Source organism: Varroa jacobsoni, unplaced genomic scaffold, assembly GCF_002532875.2.
Source record: "Varroa jacobsoni isolate VJ856 unplaced genomic scaffold, vjacob_1.0 scaffold_1464, whole genome shotgun sequence".
Taxonomy (NCBI): domain Eukaryota; kingdom Metazoa; phylum Arthropoda; class Arachnida; order Mesostigmata; family Varroidae; genus Varroa; species Varroa jacobsoni.
In genome coordinates, this window is record NW_019214366.1 from 44,705 (window position 1) to 65,538 (window position 20,834).

Genomic DNA, 20,834 nt, shown 5'->3' on the forward strand with positions numbered 1-20,834 from the left:
AACTACGGTAAATGCTTGACGCGGCAAATTTTATAGTACGGCTAAAACACTACAAATATCATTTATTCAACCCTATTTCTTTTATTTCTAACCAATCAGTTAAAGTTCCTTTTTAATATCTGGCTCTTCGATTTGATTTTCGTAAGACCATCGATTGGTAACGCTGAACGAGAAAGCAGCATCCGCATTAGCATAGCCACTTACATAGACTGTTTAAAGCGTTCCTTCACCGGGGACGCAAAGGGATAGATCGGGACGGGTGTCAAGGGTCTGGATTTGAAGGGTGCGAAATCAAAGAGGAAATTAGTAATTAAGAAGATGTGACTCGGGGAAGCTATTTGATTTGGTTGAGGGAAGATTCCACAGCAGCAGTAGTGAGAAGACTATGACGACGACGAGAAAGTACAGGAGGAATGGGTAACAAGCAAAACAAACATACCTACCTCAATCATATCCGTATATACTTCGTTATGACTCGTAATAACTGTTGTGTGTTATAAAATTCTGTAAAGATTATTATTATTGTTGCTCTGATAGATATCACTGCTCTGCAAATTTTTCCTCAGGTGTTCAGTCCGTAAGTCACAAAATAAAATGCTGACCTCTAGGAGGATCGCAATGTGATCGACAGTTCCGGTCAAAACCCGGCCTGGCTAATGTATACCCGATATCGTCAAGTTTATTTTAGGGTTATGTGACAAAGGATGAGCAAATACTGAGGTTAGAATGTCTGTGTGTAGGAAATTCATCTATCATGCACCGGTGAAGAAGATGCTTCTTTCCTGCACTATTTTTTCTCGAAATGGTAAGGTAGTTTTTAATCGAAGGTTTAGAAAAAAGAATTAAAAACGGCCCAGGAGCGATACTTACTTACCTCGTACCATTCATTCTGCATCTTCGCGTGCGACGTTTCACGTTTTCTGGCTGGAAAGCTGGGTTAAAAATAGGGTTACCTGGCACGCTGGTCATGCATGTTGTGGTCATCTCACACATCGATTTCAACAGGTTTCCTTATTCGTTAATCAACGTCATCTCAACGAGTATACTTAACGGCAAGACCGTTATTTCAGACTTACGTTAAAGATAATTTTGAATACCCGATAAAGCGTTAGCGTTTGTTGAAACATTGTAATCCCAACTAACACAAGCGATACAATCCTAACAATAGTGCCAATATTTCAGGAAAAGTTCGAACAAAAAAGACATTGTCTTCCATTCTAAATTGTAACACTTATGATACAAAGAACATGAAAAAGTGCTGCAGTAGAAGCATCAACAGCGGCACATTTAGCTTTTACGTTATTGCTTAGCTCGAGCATTTTTTGTCGGCCGTTCGGGTTGTTCATCAACTACGTTAGCGTATTTGCTCGGGATTCTCATTGCCCTGGATGTAAACAAGTCACAGCCTTGTGCATGACGCGATTGTATCAAGGGGGTTCTACGCGGCCCCACCAGGCTACCGTCGATCCAGTCGGTCGAGTCTTCCTTTCTCCCGTTACCACAACCACGACGACAAGGGAGGGGATACTTTTACGGAAAACCATGAAGGACCATTACCACTGGGGGAGACGTGATGGAAAGGGTAAATGAGAGAAGGAAACTGTCTAGTGGACGCCGTGGCGGCGTGCCTGCCGAGAGTCGAGATCCCCAACAAGAGCCGGCGAAGCCTATAGAATTCCAGGGGCCCTGAAGACAGCAACGGTGGATGCCGCAACGATGCTCCATGAAGAGACTGACATTGGCGGACAGCGTGCAGCTGTACCCCAGCCGACATTTTTTACTTGATCTTGTTCTTTCCAGAGTCTATTCTACAACTTAACCCTGTACGTACGGCCTCATGATGATGTAGTATATAATTTTGTGTTTCTGGCGCGCTCGTAAGCTCGTGAAACTACGTGTGCTTCTAAGCCATCATGTGACATTCCTTGGCGTTGTGCTTTGGGCCACCGTCGTTCCGTAGACTAGAAACCGAGTCTTGAACAAAACCAGTTTACAATGGATGTTGGATAGTAAGGTAAGTCTACGAATGGGGTTAGTTTGATTGTAAAGCTGGGAGTGACCTTGTTCTGTGCTGACATTAGTCCGATAGGAAAACGATAGGAAAAGTATATTGATGCTGTGTCATACCTGTACACAAGCCCTCATAGTGCACCTTTAAGCACAGAAAAACTGCAGGTTAACATGCATGTGATTTCTCTCATGTAGGTTCTTCCCGCTCCCACAACTCAGCGTTTCCGTGCTGATCTATAATGAATGGTCAGCTAAAGCTTTTGTCGGTGCATTACAATGAAAAGAGCTGATGCGTCCGCGATTAACTTTTTTATCATCATAGAATGTCTGCCGACCACGTTTGAAAAGTTTCAAATTTAATAGTAATAGAAAAATGTTTCGCTGTTATCGTCATTGCGCGATTGTTGAGTGTTCGACAGCATCTCTCCCCCTGTGTTTTGCCTTCGAAGTGGGGTGGATAGACGTGTGCAAAGTTACAAAGGTGTGTCCCAATAAGCAAAGGCTACGTTTATCACCTTCCATGTCCCTTGCATCTCAAGTAACATCTTGAAAAAGCGAGGCCTAAGAGATATAATGCGTAGAACTTGTTACGTTTCAAACTACAAAGGGGTGTGCAGCGCTAAATGTGCGGTCTCCATGTGCAACTAATGCAAACGACTAGACGTGGTGTTATCATTTCGTCCCTATAAACGTGTCCAATAGGGTCATTCACGTATTTAATGTCGTTAAAATGTCCATTAGAAAAGAGAAAGAAGGAAGTGACTTCTTGCAACGTAAACATCCGCAGTACTCCACGACGATGCAGCGGGAGGGAGTAGTACGTAAGGTAGAGGAAACTTAGGTTATATTTGTATTGTTATCGGATGATCACGAGCGCCAGCTGTCGGGAGAATTAGATGATGCGCTGTTTTATACTCTCCTGTTTGGAAGCGGTGGCTGAGGAGGTGGCGCGGGAAAGGAGGAACTGGGACAGATGAAGATGAAACTGTTGGTCGAGTTAATAGACAAAAGATATCGCTTAAGTTACAGATAGCAAAACCAGCTAGAGCAAGTAAATTATCTTGGTCTTTTAGAAGAAGTGCCAGTATTTCATGTCGTGTGTGCTATTGCAAGTAAATAGAAAAATCGGAAATAATATGCGGAAAACAGTATTAGTCACATCAATCAATATACTCATACTTTTCCAGAACTTTTGGAATTGTCGCGAGGTTTGTAAATCGAAATGTCTAAGTGTTTGGAAGTTACAAGTGAACTCAAATTCTCAACGACTGTTGTTTTTAACAAAAACGATTTGGTAGATAATAACAATTTTAATATATTAAGTGCTACGATACGCGAAGTATCTCCCACCACATATTCAGTCATGCTGTGAAAATACCAATAGCGATCTCATTTAATAATGAGCCCGAGATATGCAAGCGCTGAAGCCTTTATTAAAAAAATACTCAAGAACTTTGAAATTGTTTAAAGAACTAGCCAACATAAAATACGCAACTGTCTAAGATTATGAATTATAAAAAAATAAGAGCCTGTCTCTAACCGGAATCACTGATCACGGCAAAATAAAATGCTCTGAAGAAACGTACATAATGGCTCAATAAGTTGTTAGACTTGGTTAGAGGAAGGTTCCAGAGCGCAGGATCGGCATGATCATAACTCTATCTCTATTTATATTTCAAAATCGCCACTTTGACACCGTAACTTTTCTAAGTGGTCTTTATACGATATATGCGAATGTACCATGTGCAAAGCGTGATCCTCGTTTTGAGCTAATTCAGCGATGGACAATCATGTAATGTTTAGACGCGCAAAATGATTGGCGGCATAAATCTGAGCACAAGCTGTGAAGGTCAAGGCCAGATCTATTCTCCGAATTTGCTATTGAAATTCCATGGATAATAGCTCCAAATAAGAAACCTTTCTTTCTAGAAATAATTTACGTGAGTCATTAGAGATCCAGAGTCCCTCAGGTACTTGCAGCTGGGTGCCATAGGCATAAGACTTGCGGAAGCTCATTATGGAGATGTAACCACTGAATACTGCGGCCTTTTTAAATAGAACGTACGAGTACTAATCGAACTTTTATTCAGTTAAATTCAACGACTGATTTCCTGCGAATCCAAAAATGAGTGGTTGTGGTCCATTCGTTTCTGGATATGATAGTTAAAACTGTGCAGTTGAAGGGATTTCTGATCGAGTTTCAAGACAATATGTTCCTGAGCACTCATTCTTAGTTATGTCAATCGGCTGTTACCGCATGACAAAGCGAGTCTCAGGCACGATGATATGAAAGTATTATATTGCGTATGCATTGATGAAGTAAAACAGCTCAGTAAACGAAAGACCGCTTAGAGACGGAGTAGGGTTAAGCGGAATATCTTTCGGGAAGGCTTTTATAACAAGCATCATATTATTAGAAATAATTATTTTCTGTCTGACCGTTCATGGATGAACAAGTCAAGGCTCGTGTACAGACAGGGATGAAACTGAATGCGCTTAAACGTTGGTTCTTGACGTATAGTCATGTTCAGGCTAGGCCTGTATCTATCAGGTGCACAAAGGTTCAATGGTCAAAGGAAAGTTAACCCTAGTGGTTGGAACCGAGGAAACAAGTAATAGATTATTGTCCCACTGCTGGATCGAGAGAACCTGCCGTACGTCGCTTTAAATTCTAACAATATCGTAAAAAATCTTGAGGACCAATGCAAGGCAATAACCATAAGTAACATTATGGGTGTTCTGAAAGTACGCGTTAGGGGTTGAACCAGGAAGGTTCTCCCAGCATATTTGAAAACGACCTGCAACTCACAGACAGTTATCAAATCGAAATAAACACATCGAGAGTTTAGTATTTGTTTATAATTAATAGAAACAATAGTGGTCTCTCTTTAAACTCGAAAAGCATCGTAGTAAATTTCGAGACCTGAAAATGGATACGAAAGCAATAGTGCATCGTCGGTACACATTAGTTTAGGTAACATTACACTCCATGCAACGGCGTTCAATATGATGTGTATTTGTCCATCGTATTTAAAAGTAACGCTTTCTACACCATCTTGCGGTATAATAGCAGCAACCTTCAAGTGTCATTTGTATAGTTTGTCGTTTCGACATATGTCAACATTTTCGAACGGCTTATAGTGGAGAAGACGGTAGTCGTTGTTGAACAGCTTATAACATGCATCGGCCAAGTAGATCGTTGTCGCTGGGCTTCTAATACATAATGCAAATTGTTTAGATATGCAAATATATCTGTGGCCAGCTACAATGTTGGGCAGAATGAACTAGCGAACGATACCTAATTTTTGAAGTTTATAGGTACTTCAGTTGTAAATGTATTACGTTTCTAGGCAGAAACCGTGGATCCAGTGAGGAGCGAGCAATTGCTCAACATGCTGAAATCGAAATGGAAGTCACAGCAGAGGCAAGTGTAGACTACGGCAAAAGTGGGATCTTTATGTTGAACTAAGCAATATCGTATAGGACAAAAGACCCTCACAACATTCTTGTATAATCACTACCTAGATATTGAAACATTAGCGCATTTTTTATATAATGTAGAGCATGGCGAAATTACAAATGCTTAATACGGAAAGCCCTACACTATCGAGAAAGGAGATCAACTCTAATTAGTCGCAAAATGAACGTCTTTGTCTCTCAAAAGTCTTACTACAACCGTATACTAAAACGAGCAAGTACGAGTGTTAGTGGAGATAAGACGAATGTCTGCTACAGCAGGCCCAATGTATCCTCATTCAGAGAAATGATCCTGCGAAGCATGACGCTTCACCACATAAACCTACTTCAACAATCGGTTGGCGTCATGCAGTGTTAAATGATTGTATCATCACTTCTTGATGTGACGCTTTGCGAATGGCTGTATCATATAAATACTAAAATAATATAATAATCATAAAAAAAAACCATGTGTATATACATAAAATCAGTGTCTGCTTAACCTGCAGTGAAGCTGAGCTGGTTGCTAACGATAATTTAAGGGGGACGCTATTTTCCTCAACAGTACCTTCTCCGGCGCAAATGCCGTACGCACACACAGCTGTAGCAGTAACTATAGTCTAAACTTAACTCGTGGTTTGATTAAGAAACCAATGTTACTGGCAAACAGAATAGTAGGGCACCTTTTTACTTGTGTCTTTATGAAGTATTCAATTATGAGCTGCTTTATAAATACCGGTGTACGATCGCCGCTTTGGACATACATTGTAACACCAGCACCTTAGGTCATCACGAAGTATAGACGATACACAACGCAGGTCATAATAGAAAACGTCTAGGGCATCACCACTAAACGTTTAGAAGGTTCATAGCGTGCCTAAACGACTGATGTAAACCGCCGACGCCAGATAATTGTTTTCATTAGACTATCGAGCAGGTAGATTCATATGTGTAAAAAGATAAAAACCCTAAAAAAAATTAACCAAAATAGGCAAGCTTGCTCTTTCACAGTACGAGCAAAAACTTTTATTGGGAGTGAGCTCATCAAAAATCGCTCGCATATTCTAAAGAATACACGAATGATTTTTTGAAGGTTGCAGAGGCGTTCTAAGGAAGAGATATAGATAGCTTATAAATACAAGAAAAAAAATAAAAATAGGCACTATAGTGGCTTGCCTGCCACCATTCTAGATAGCTGCAAAGGGACAATATGAAATAGGTTTTTGTAACAGAAAGGTATTCTAGGGTTTTTTTTTTTAGAACTCCGATACGATGAAACGTTTTCTCTAGTACTCACGAGATAATTGTGCCCACTGGCATATGCTTCACTGTAATTCAAACCATGCGTAACGAGTTTTATCCATTAGTGCGGCAATTCTTTCACGGACTATAGAAATACAAAATAGCGCGCATCTTCGTCGATTTTCTTATTGCGTTTATCCTTTTCAAGCCGATCCTGTCATTAACCTAACTGCTCCTTAGCGCGATGATTCCTACGCGCAACGACTTCCAACATCTTTGACAGTGGTTTTCTCAAGATCTTTGCTAACTTCCTTGGCCATAGTGTATCATTCAGTGGGATTAACGGCTTATTTATAATATTCGTGAGTACTTGCTACTGAAACACAGTACTTCTCGAATTCTTTATAGAGCTATGTTCTTCATGCTTTAATCCTTAAATGGCAGAAGCCGCTGTTGCTAGGAGCCCTGTTACTCTAACGCACTCTGGCCTCAGCGTAGATACGTCATTAGTAGACAAATCTTCTTGTGTATAATTTGAAGCACGATGCGCGGGTAGTCTTCGAGCTAAACGTATAAATTTATGTCTACGAAAATTGAGAAATTTTACTAACGACACACTGTAGTACCAGCGCGAATGCTAGTGTATAACGATAAAAATCGAGATAAATATATGGTAGTACGATACTATTAGTCCAAACCGTTTCGAATTCTGGCATAGACACACTTACTCATGTGTTGGGAGCTAGTTGTACAATAGAGGACGTAATAGCAATGTCGGAAACATTCAGTCTAATAAACACCGTGTAAGTTACTCCGCCATTCTATGACGGATGTGTGCCAATATACGGTCTTATGCGATCTGCACTCTGAGCTAATTCTTGTTTGACGTGCTAGTCCTCCAGGCATGCGGTACTCGTCACAGCGTGCAGGGTTTCATGCAAAATCATCGAATCACCTTCAGTATTTTTACGCTATTCTATTGGCTTTACTGGTTCTATTGGCTCAACTCGAACGTTTTTCCTATACTACTTATGAAACAACACTCGTTGACGCTCACACGTACGACCTCAGCATTTTCTGCAAACAATCGCCCCTCTGTTTTCAGCGGACGAATAAACATAACTCGCAAACATCATACGAAGTCCTTTTCTGACTTCTGGATATATGCCGGGGCCGATATGACCGAACCCGGGATAACGCCCCAACATGTAATCGTGGCTTCTGTCAAAATTGGCACAATAGCACTGCGATTGTAACTAGGCCAGGATCCTCGATATGCATTCCGTTGACATCTGCCACCTAAAGGCTTCGTTACGCTACGTCGCGTACTACCACGGACCTGCTATCGAATGTAGCGGCTTTCAGCGTTGGGGTTCCTTGTTTAGAAACGAACGCAGACAGATTTTTCACGTGTTGAACACGCTCGCTCACTCTTCTAATGTTTCCATTTTTGCTGTATATTAGTACATCTAATCGTCGTACGACTCCTCAGTCTTGTACAGCGGCAGCCACGAAAGCACCTACACCTTAGGCCTAAGACATATCAATTATCCATTAATTGATACTCTGTATATATGTGACGCTGTAGGTGGCTTTTTTTTAGATTCGGGCCTTGGCCGACGGATTATCCGTGGTTTTATAAATGCATTACCTTTAATTGATATTATTAGAATTATTCGAAAGAAGATTTAAACAAGCTCACGGCCATAATGGAAAGAAAACTTGGAACTGTAGCAAAAAAGCGATTATTTTTACGAGCAACGAAACGCCAACGAGACAGTAAGATTTTCGTGTTATTCCACATCGATAGTTTGGAGTTTTACGTCCGGCAATGCCGTTGAATGTTCCATCAGACGGCTGGATCCCAACACGAAACGAGCCGTGTGTCTATGGCCCAATTCGGACCTAGATTTAGGCCACAATGCGTCTCTCAAATAGTCCACAGCAGCAGAAACAAGCTCCAGCAGAACTCAATATTAGATGCAGAAATTAGTCCCAGAAATGACTAATGGCGCACTGGCGATCCAGGCGATGTCTCTGTTATCGGCAAAAGACACTTCTGAGAAACACTCCGGTACGACTGAATGTAATAAACAGCGAGACATCATGTTACCCCATGTTTCTTTCAGAAGAAACGACGAACACATTACCAAAGGAGCATTTTTGACAAATGATTGCGGGATCGTAGTGGCTAAGAAGTTCAAAGGAAAGCCATACGTTTCCTGTGAAGATGATAAACCGGTTCGTACTAGTTAATAAGTGCAAGATTAATTTCTTGAGAGTCGGCGTGTGCTCTGGAATACAATCGCCGAACAGTCCATACTCGATACTGCTGGTTAATTTTGATCCGTAGATTATCGAATAACCCGTTCACTCCTTTTACTAAAAAATCGTTCGCAGATTTGTAAAAAGAACATTTGAAACAAATCTGTGAATAAAAGATGCCATCGCAACAAATTGAATAAACAAGACCATACGAAATGGCCCTGACAAATATAAAAAAAATTCGGTAAAATACCTTTTACTATTTAAATATTGTCTCAATTGTGGGGAAAGTTACATATTTAGATGTATATACAGAAGAGGTGCTTGGTGCGAGCACGACACAGCTTTTTAAAAGCGGTCGTGGGCCAATGGTAGGTTGTACAATAGCTTAGGGGAATTAAATTCGAAACATGACAGCGGATTGAGTCAGTACTCGTATCGTTGCTGGCAGAATTTTTTTACGAGTTAATAGACTGCAGCGAAGGCAACCACACAGCCATCTTGAAAATTTCGTTAAGGAGGCGCCATTGATGCGCGCTAGTATTAACACAGGTTACAATAAGAGCCACATAATATTCGGGGTCCGCTGTCCGAGAATCGTTGAACTTGATTTAGTACTGAGGGGTTTGTATTCCTAACTCCGACTTTCTGAATGTAACTGAGTCAACATTTGGTAACCTACTTTACTTTCTATTGATAGTAGTAGTTTGGGGGCCGGCACAATAATTGAAAGGCTAGTAAGCTAACCCGCTATACGGCAGTTACTACTATAACCTATTTGAACTGTCTTAAAAAAAAGGTTGTGAAAAGCTATTGTCTTTGCTAAAACGTCTTTCGCAATGGACCGCAATAAATATACAAAATCACGTATTTTCAAATGGCGTGTGACATTTGATTTCTTACGACGATTAACATTGATTCAATGCCTACCGTTAGATGCCTTTAGAGGCCAACGCCCACATAAATTTTCGTTTATTTTGAATAGGTTTTGGCGATACTTTCCGATTTATTACTGTTTCACTATACGCTATAAAACATTTGAAAAGCATCTTAATTCAGAAAAATGTACAAAAATAAATTTATTTAGCTTTCGTAACACACATTATTCGATCCGCATGAAATCTTGTTTATTTCGTCTGGCCGAAATCCTATTTTCTAGTAACAATATACTTAGGTAAAACAAGAAAGTGCTGTTTTCCACAAGAACACAAGAAGTGTCTGTTTTCTTGAAATGTATACTACGGTTTCGCGCTTCTGTGGGAGTTCCGTTGATGATTCTTGCGCTTTCCTAAGTATACACTGAACGACAACGAATTAGGCCATGCCACAGACACCTACATGAGATACGAAATTGAGGAAAGCGGGCGGCGGTGATGGGGTGACTGATTTTTGCTCGACGTAATACGTCCGTTAGAAAAACGTCGCAACGACGAGACACCTTCAGCCGCTTTGATGAGATAAGATCAACTGAGGAAGCCTCAATAAACGCCGGATTGAAAGGATCTAATCTCTGTCCTAGGGGTGATTACTGTCCGTGATTAGCGGAAAACCCTTTTAGGCCATATTGTGTTCGTTCCCAAGCATTTGAAGAGCAGATACGCCTTGAATCAGTATTAGTACAATTAGCACAGCGATGTGCTGTGTCGATACTTGTATTCAAACACTATTGACATATAAAAGCCCAGTCATCCATTGAAGTTTTACTCCAACTATATCATTAATCATGTGGCAAATTCTCAAGCACAACTATACGTCAATATAAAACTTATATTGCTTTGAAAGGATCATCTATGCTATTGAGCGTGTTGGATCCACCTATACGTTTTTGAATTTATATTTATCCCGCTAACGTCCTTTGAATTGTAATCCTGCCCCCTTTTATACACAGGCAGTTCTGGTAGGAAGTTGTTATAGTCACAGTTTTCTATAATGTTTCATATTCATTCCTTAAATAAGTCGTAGTTTGGAAATAGCAATCATAAAGCATCGTGATACAATTTGGATATCTAAATTGGAAACAAAATAAGTTTTAGAACAGCATTCGGCCTGCTTTGTTTTTCCGTTATGGCTCTTGCATTAGGCCATCGTCGTTCGGTAGACAGGGTCTGCTGTATATATAGCGGCCTTGAATAAGCCTATAAGTAAAGTATAAAAGATATTATAAATTCGCTAATTATATGAATATGCGGTCTAATTAGAGTAAAATAGATTTTAAATTAAAAATAAAGGCAACCCATAAGATGTGACTCATTGGCGATGTAGCTTATCAGTCGTTTTGTATCGAAATCCTCCGACGCTCTTGCCGCTCGAGACGGATTTCATGCGATGCTTGGAACACCTTGTTGCCTGCTGAGCTTTACGACGGGAAGACGAAAGCACAAAGGAGATTTGTGTTCCGATATTTATCGCGCTCAGCTCGCTTACGCGTTCCTTTGCCAAATAAGGCACCTCGTTCGCCAAACGCTGATCAGATTCAAGATGGCTGCCTTAGCGAGGATTCTCTAAGGTTATGGATAAGACAGAAAATTTCAAAACAAGTATGTATTTCTTGGGTAAAAAATGGCTACTAAGCTTTAGACATGAATTCTTCTGTAACGTAGGTAGAATTTTATCGAGAAAAGTATACTTTTATTAGAGCAGCCTCTTTATTATATTCACTATAAATAGAATAGAAACGACCTTAATGAATAGGTCAGCTACACAAATGTTAATAGTTCAAGCGCATATTGGCTACAGACTGAGTCCTATGCGTATTTTTCTAATATGGATCAATGCTATTGGATACGGTAACTCTAAAGCAGATGCAATTATTTCTTAGCAATGCGTTCATCCAATCTAATCAGACATCGCTCGTTGACATCATCATGTTGCGTACGCACTACAATAACCTATACTTAAAATGGAAAACATATGTACATCTGTAAATTTTTTTCAACGTACATTGGGGAGCACAATTTGTAATTGTTTTTTCGCGTCGACAACATCAAAGGCGTTATCTACTTTTTTAGGGGTAAGCTTGTCCCGACGAGAGAATAGTAGAAAGCTTATGTGTTCTAGGTAAACCAATTTCAGACTCATGTCGCATAGCGACAACCACTCGGTCCCGCTTTGTCTATAATTTTTGTTTTAAGGAAAAATAAAAAAAGAAATATATATATATATATATGACAACAAAAATTATCTGGGAGTAACAATTTTTATTAAGCATTTTCATTGTATACTTTGTTACGTGAACAACATGATAGTTGTAACCTTGCAGAGTTTCCAAAATTTTTCCTTAACTTAATGGAATAAATCCTTGTTTGGCCTTGCTTTAGCAATACCGTATGGGATACCGTCCGGGCTGGAATATAAATGCCCCCCGAGCTTGACGTTTCGAATATAGTATTATAATTTGGATAGCCATGTTATTATTTTTTTACACAGATATCCTTGACGTTGTTGTTACACGGGCCACAACATCTTCCGCTATAAAGAATACAATAACCGTTCACCTTTTCATCAAAGATGTAGGTATAATCACCACGTCAGCATCGTTCACGGTAGAAAATCTGAAGCGTTTTAATTAGCTTCGCTCGCATTGCTGTTCCGCTCAATCGCGGATGTCTCAGCCATACCGGTAGTTGACGAAACCATTTCTCTACATCGACTCCGGCTGGCGATTCTACAACCTGTGCACTGCGTGCGAATCTGTTCTTTACTATCAACGTCTGTGGAGCGGCATTCAAGGATAGGCGTTGAAAGGCAAGCTGCAGGGTGCTACATATTAGAACCATGCGGCTTGAAGCCGCTCTTGAAGCAGTGTCTGTGACACTAGAGCTATGACTCTTTCCGGGTTGCTTCTTCGAAAATGAGGTAAAACTTTCCTCTCAGCCTAAGTCCATCCTGCAGCTGCTTGCTATGGAAAGATAGCAGAACTAATTAAGTATTTTGGTGGATGGCACTGATTGCCTCCGGCAACAATCTCAAAATAACCTATATAGCTTCTAATAATCGGCGGCATGACGTATAAGCATTGAAGGTGCGACATCATAGGACGAGTTGAATTGATAAGGTGCTTTCTTAGTGAACCTCATCTCAGCCACTACTAACTACGGAAAGCATCATTGTTTGCAGATTCAGCCAATGATAGGTTTTTATCACGTTAGCTTCACATTGATACACACATAACTTACACGAAAGTTCTAGGTTGGAGTATGTATGTACGTCTTTCAGGCAGAGCTTCCTGATGTTGGTCTACAACCCAGGCTGTTGTTAGACGCGAAGGGCAGCCCGGGTCGAACGAGCATGAGAAGTCGCTAAGACTAATGGCTGCGATCGGGCCCTGTCACCTGGATTGTGGTGTCATGCTACAGACAGGCACACACTGCCGCGTCCCCTGCAGATAATCCAATTCGACACAGTTATCATCAGCATTAATAAGATAACTTCATTTATTCATATAATGGAAAGTTATGATGTTCCGACAGGATGGACGGATCTGACGAATGAAGCATGACCAGCACGGAGTGCGGGTACACGCTCGCAGTACCGAGACTCTATTCATAATAGATGAGGTACCAACCTCTCAGAACTATTCAAAGTTTATAACTAAAGAAAAAAAAAAACAGCTATGTAGATCTACAGAATATCGAATAACACGCATATTCTCAAAGTATAAACTCTATATATATATATATATATGAATTAGGATCCCCTAAAAGTGAGAGCACTTATGGAAAGTCACTTTCGTACCTTGCGGGCAAAGTTATGAAAAACCATATCATTACTAATTTCATCTAACTTAAACTGTATCGACAACAATCGTCGGAGTACGGCAAAGAGACGGGAAAACTTAAAAGCGAAAATACTCGTATGTATGTATGTATGCCACTGTGAATAAACACGCCCAGATAGACAGAATAGCACTAAGTATAGCTATTTCATTTTTTAATATTTATTTCATATTTATTATTATAGATCATCTCGATATAGAAGGCATGATGTAGAGGCTTAGCACCATTCCATCTATCATGCATGTCCAACTGATTTTAATGTTTCAATATTTTTCCATAGAGCTGAGTATTCCGCAGCTTCATGGCATCTATGGAGAGACTTATTGTTTACTCGGACAGGAAGAGCAACGAATAAATAATTCGTTTGAACGCCATGTCTATAAGTGACACATAAATATCGTCCGACTGTCCTGTCTTATCTATTTCATCAAATTCCTATAGTAATTTTGTTACCTTGTACAGTTATCCGCTTCGATTACAATCGTTCAAATACTCTATTATTGCATCCAGTCATCCCTCGACTCCATAGCGAAAAGTCCATACCCCTACGTTAGTATACCGCGTACCTCCACTTTAATTCTACTATCATTGACTTGATACCCCTTTGGGTTTAATTCAGTGTTGAACTTCCGGTGTAGCTTTTGAAGGTAAGTGATTTTGTCATGGAAATCCGTGACAGACCAGACTCTCGTTGCTTTCGTAGAGAGATCTGCCCAAAAAGTAACGAATAGTAGTATAGCCTACATATACTGACCAGTTTTTATTCGACAGCTATGAACACCCTTATACTCCGAAAGTGGTTCGTCCTTCTCTCGGACATGACTCGCATTACGCACCCGTTCCGCGTATTAACTTAATTGAACCTAAAATGGGCTTAAATTTGCTCGATCCGAACCTGACTTGATGTTGGACACCTTCGTTCTGTTACTCTTCGATCCTGTTCGTGTGTCTCGTCCCTTACTGCCCCAAAACCTGTAATCTACTACATTGGTCTAGTCATGCAATTACATTATTATTCCCATTCGATCATCTTGTCTCACCCATTCGATTACGCTGTTTGAGCATTTCCTTCAGTTTTTCTTGCTTCAGTGATGCTCATCAAAGTTTTACCCTGGCGAAAAGATACTATAGGATCCTGCTCTGATTTTCATAGATACCTTCTAGCGGTTGTTTCTATAAAATACCTGATCCCCTCGTCGCAAATAGCCCTTGCCACTCTGCAACTCTTAACTCGTTACTCTACAGCGAGCTAGAATTGATCTGAAGTTTGAAAATTCAATTAATATTTTAGGACTTTCAAGAAGTCTAATAACTAAACAATAAAAATTCATTTAAACTTATTGGTGGTTTTGGTGAGATAATACCTGTTTACTATATGGCGAAGATACGAAAAATTGTTTTTTATTTACTTTTGCATGCACTGAATAGAGTGAAAAGGTACCTCACTTCCATATTCGAATGCTTCACAAATTCTCAAAGGTGCTGCTCGAAAGGTTATCCGTTCTCCAGTCGAAAATCAGATCTATTGAAAATGTTATCTTTAATATTTTTCAACATAAAAATCGATTTTTATTAGACACGTCATCATAGAGTTAAAGCCGTTCTTGGAGATGGTTGTTGATTCCTGAAATAACTTTATCTATTCACGCGAAGTGTTGTCGCACATAGAAATACTCAAAGCTTTATTTTCTTAGGTAACACTCAAATTCCTGGCCATGTCAGAGGCTTGAATAATATTGGACTACGGGATTTCTAGTTCTAATGTAAATGTTCAAGTGATTACAACTGAGGTGCATATGAGCCAATGTTATCCGCTTCGCAAAAGCCTATTTGACGCTACTGTTCTTTGCTTTTCGACATGATCACTGCTATATAAAAAAAGGCGCTCGCCAGCCAATTAGGAACTGCGCAGGCGTCAGCCTTATTAGCCCCGACTGCTTTAAATACGCAAGCTTTTTACTGACTGTGACCCAGCTCCCGAAGTCAGAACAGATGGAAGAATAACTCGAGGAAGGAAGTTATTCTTTTTAATGCCTACCGTCAACTTATTCCTGAACAGATTTTCAAAATTATCTGGATCAATCGATATACTCCTATGACTGAAGCGTATGGACTGAAGAGCAAGACAGATTGTACACGTCAGTCCACTAACCTAGCTCCAAGTAAGAGCCTTTCCAAATGGTTAGAAGTTAACAGTACTTGAGTTTCATGGTCCCCGGACAGGTTGGAGAGATCGGACCAGATGGCACTTTTCTTGCCGGAGTTAGTCATTATATAAAATAGGCCAAATAAAAAATGTAGGACTATATTTAGAAATCGTACACAAATTCTGTGCCTGACTTGAGAAACTAACGGTTAGACGAACGGGGTGCTTGTTGCTATTTTAAGGGATAATTTATTTATTGTTACTCGTGACGTTCATACTGTAAAACGATGTCTCATTCAAATTGCATTGCGTGCCCATAGGTCAACTATGAGATTAGTACCGGAACGTCACGGAATTAATCAAAAGTCTAGCTACTGTGTTCGCAAAGGTAGCATTGAACTTTATTCAGCAACTTCGATTCGGGTGATTTTACGTTGTTTCACTGAGTTGAGTTTCGTCTTGCTTAAAATGGGCCCAAGTCGTGCACGATTTAAAGCTACTCCTCATCCTAATGTGAGTTTCTCTCTTTTCAGACTATGTTTCCTTTGTCATCCACATACGACGTATTCTTTCACTCAGTCGAGCTCTTCTATATCAATTGACCTAAAGCGGACTGCGCAGAGGCGTAACTGAGTTGGCATGCATTGACAAATCAGTTAACTCTCGTAGAATCGTTACGAATTCGAGGGCCACCATTTTTTTGAACGTAGTTTGCGATCAAGGATGGAAAAAATCTCGTAATATTCCAAAATCCTGTTATTCATCATGTTCGTGGCCAGACTCCTCAGTGGGAGACCGGTGAGAGGGTACCTAGAGTGAACTACGTAAATATTCCTACATGCTATATCACCTTAATCCAGAAGGCAACTAGTAACTCTGATCAATTTACTCGATCTCTACCAGACCTAATGCAGCCTATTCGACTCAGGAGGGCTCAAAACTGTGCCTTGGAGATTGACGAAGGCGGGGGTTGTTGCAATACTTGCACTTTCTGAAGAAAACGTTTCGGTCAATCACTTAAATATGGCTGTCGAGGGCAAACTTGTTGAGCGTTTAGTGGCATCCTTGAATATTTCGGTAGTTATAAGCAAAGGTGGGCAGGACGGGCTTTCCTAGATCTCTTCAACATCTCTCACGTTTTCTTGCCTACACGACATTTTTCTGTCAGAAATATGGTCTCGTTAATACGTGTTGCATCACTGCGATAGGTATCATCACAGCTTTTTAATCTCAGACCACGGTATTGGTCGTGGATCATCTTCGTTTAGACTTAAACAGGATTGTCAATCTTTTAACTCTAACATGTAGAAACCTAATATGTCTGAATGAAACTAGGCTTCCGCTGTCCACGCCAGTACGAGCCTTTGTGAGTCCTCGGTTAGACCAGCAAGTGCATCGTTGGCATCCCGATGGCGGTGATTAACGCTTTGGATTCATATTTACTTACTGGGATCGGAGCTTTTTCTGATTAATCAAGCTGCAACGCTTTACGCTACGACTAAAAACAAGTCGTCTTTTGCTAAGAATTATGGTACTGTCTTAGAACGAAGTATGCATTGAAGCTAGAGCCTCAATGCTCCTCCGCAACCTACGGAGCGACTTTAGTATATGCACTGCATTTGTTTGCCATGTCAGAAAATGATATTCTGATTAAGGCTAATCTAAATATATTATTATTAATAGCCTAGTGTTTTCTTCTTGGGCTAAAAAAATTCAGCTTAATATAAGTGTGCTTTTGCATTTTTTTGGACTCAAGTGAAAAAATGCACTTTGTTCTTGTTAATAAGTTAATGAGGTAATGCCAAAAGTTGCTGTTTGCATTTGTTTTGAATCTACAAACCGTGACGCAGTTCTGATCACACTATAAAAGGCCCGGTGACACCTTTTCTAGACGTTGGCCTTTTTGAGCAGTTACTAGCTTGAGCTGGTACAATTGCTATCGACCACAATTGTTAGGTTGTTACAAGGAAATCCGGAGGATTTTAAAATTGCATCGCTTCGAACTAGATGGGCTAGAGAGATGATTTTTAATATGCGCAAGAGATATTCTCCTTTATTTTTATGCCACACTTGTATCGCTGCCCTGACAACTTCCGGGCCGGCGTATATTAACCATTTACTTTTCCTTATGTAACTTCTCCATCTATAGCTTATAAAGGTAAATCATAATGGCATATGCATGTCCACCAGTTCCCCTTTTTAGGGCATGAAAATCTCCGTCATCGTATGGACCCAAATCGAGAAAATAAGCGGGTTGATGCTAATGTTGGACACTCCTTTGCTCAATCTAAAATGAAGGCAATGGAGTCTAGCGTTACTACCAAGTACGCGAATTATGCGTTTGTGATTGCCATGCCGACGGTCTATAAGCCTTTTGAAGAGCTCGAAAAAGCGGACCGTATTCATTGGTTAATTTTCGGTGAATATCTCGTAATAACAGATGTCTCTAGCTATATAAACCATGTTATCATCGTGCAACAAAGTCCTTATGTACCCTGTAGTTACAAACTAAATTGAAATAAAATTAGTGTTTGGGTTACATACATGTGCATGTTGGTAAAGAGGTATCATTTGAATAAACACAGCTTTATGTGCTATGGCTGTGATTCCCTTGTGATTGGCTGGCTGCAAGCTCACCAGCTTGTTCGTTTGTACAACAGGCCAAATAATCGTCGTTGCTGTCAGCGGAGTCGTATTGATGAGCAAAACGTGGCTGGCGAATACATACGCAGCTAATAAAAGCTAGGGATTAAGCCACACGTAACGTTGACACCGGCTGACAGAACACCGCTACGAAAACCATGAGCTCAGGTCCCCTTTCTTGAGAAATTATATCGAATCACATTGACGGGGCAGTTAAAGGATGTAAATAGGCTTTGAATGGGATCGGAAGACGCAATTGACGCAGCACCGAAAAGTTATCGGGGAGACACCCTATAGACGTTACGCAATCTAACATCAACGAAGTGACAAAAGTCCGCCTAACGACTCCACTTTATCCCATATGGATTCCCCTTTAAAAATCAAAGGTTTTAGCAGTTTATATACATACAATATACATGTAAGCAGAGATAATTCTCGTAAAATAACAAGTGTGCAATGCATGCAGAGAGATGTCAAAGCCTGTTATCGACGAATACAGGAGTCTCTTCATTGTAATGAAACGAAACAACAACAATATAACACGCATTGGTCTTACGGTGTTTAGAATTTAATGAGAGCCATGGTTGAGGACACTTGTACGAAAAACGCGTTACAACTAGGAAATAAAGTTCCATTAATAAAGCAGACCTATCTGATCAAACCACCTATCTTAATTTAGTCGCACGGTTACTAAATAAAATTAAAAGTGACGACAAATTAAAGCTAATGTAAAAATACCGCAGTGAGTGCGAACCCAGTTCCATTTAAATCGGGTTATTGTTCATAAAAGAATAAATCGATTGCTCCGGTAATCATAAGCATTTAGTCGACCATTCGAATTCAAGTTTCTCTCTTGAGAACGATTTCTCCGGTAGTTGCGACACACTTATGTTATCGCTTTTTCAGGTCTCTTTGATCACAGATATGGCATTTAGCTCAATTAGAGATTTACTACTTCCATTGTGTAGGAAGGCTTTTTTTTTAGTTTTGGGGGTAGAAAAAGGTCGTGTGGGGCTAAGTGCGCTAAATGAGAAGATCGGGATAAGACACACATCGCGTTTTTCTGCGTCGGATACACTCGCACATTCTTCAAACATTTAGAGAGTGTCCTTTGACATTAACCGAAAAGCTAAACGGCATTTTAGGACTTCGAGGATGAGGATCATTTTTAACGGATCCCTGCACGCCTTCATTATTTAAGCTTCGTTCAGTATCTGGATTTCTGCAAGCATCACGCAGCATCCCAAAAGTGTTCGTGTAATTGGTTTTATTTTTCACACAATAAACCTAATGCACGCTCAGTTCCTTTCTTGAAATAAATTGCAGAACCGTCTATACATACAATCTGATCAGAAAACTTTCACTGCACCAGATACACCACCTTTGTGGAGCGGAGTCCCCGCTTTCTTTGCCAAAGTAAGCGTCTATCACAAGTGACCGTACAATGGCGCGAAAATTCAAACGTATCATTAATTTTTTTAGAAAGTAGCATATGGAACATATTGACAGAGACTGTGATAATTTTCAGGTTATTGAAGCCTATTACTTGCTAATTACCACTTCGTATTAACCGACGACGCAGTATTTGAGTAATTTTTGTAGTTCCTCGGTAATATGTGATCGTCGCTGAACATGACTATTTGTGTTGAGTGACTGCATGATATTAATCGGCAAAGTTTAAAGGCGGTGAGAAATTCGAAAGGAACAAGATTTTGGAACGAAGCTTTGCTAGCATATCATTGGATAAAAATTCCTGGTGAGAAAGATGAATACGGGGTAGTGCATGATACGGAACCACATGTGGACGCGAGCGCCCTGACGGAGGACAGGAATTACTATTAGTCAGCGTACAACAAATAGCCAAATAATTTCAATTCGACTCGTTTAAATGTATTTCGACAATAAATTTTAGTAACTCTTATATTTCTTCCCTTTATTGACTCCTATCTATTGTAATTAATCGTCTTCTACAACGTACCTAAAATGACGGAATAAGCAGACTTATAAGAAACTAGCCAATATGTCAATATCCCACTATACTATATAGCGAAAGTTCAGATTCAACGCTGTTCCTAATCGTCTTACATAGATCGGCGCCGATAACATTCTCCGTAGAAGGAGACGTTTAACGCGCCCTAGTTTTATGACATATCTAGCACTTTTGATATAGGATTAATAGAGCTGATATGGTGAGCGAATACGGCCGGTTCACTCGCTTTGAGAGTTCCACTTTTTGGCAGAGATGCTTTCATTGTCATCAGCTGCCGGAAGCGTTCGAGGAAGCCTAACTGGAGATG

At 40.1% G+C, this 20,834-nt stretch overlaps 1 protein-coding gene across 1 annotated transcript in view; it reads left to right on the plus strand.

Moving 5' to 3' along the window:
• Window positions 1-1,646: 1,646 nt before the first annotated feature.
• The window catches only part of Ptp36E (protein tyrosine phosphatase 36E), an 85,835-nt gene continuing 66,647 nt past the window's right edge, over window positions 1,647-20,834 (plus strand). The window contains exon 1 of the mRNA XM_086972454.1: window positions 1,647-2,014. The gene's annotated coding sequence lies outside the window, so the exon portion shown is untranslated. The remainder of the gene's footprint in view (window positions 2,015-20,834) is intronic.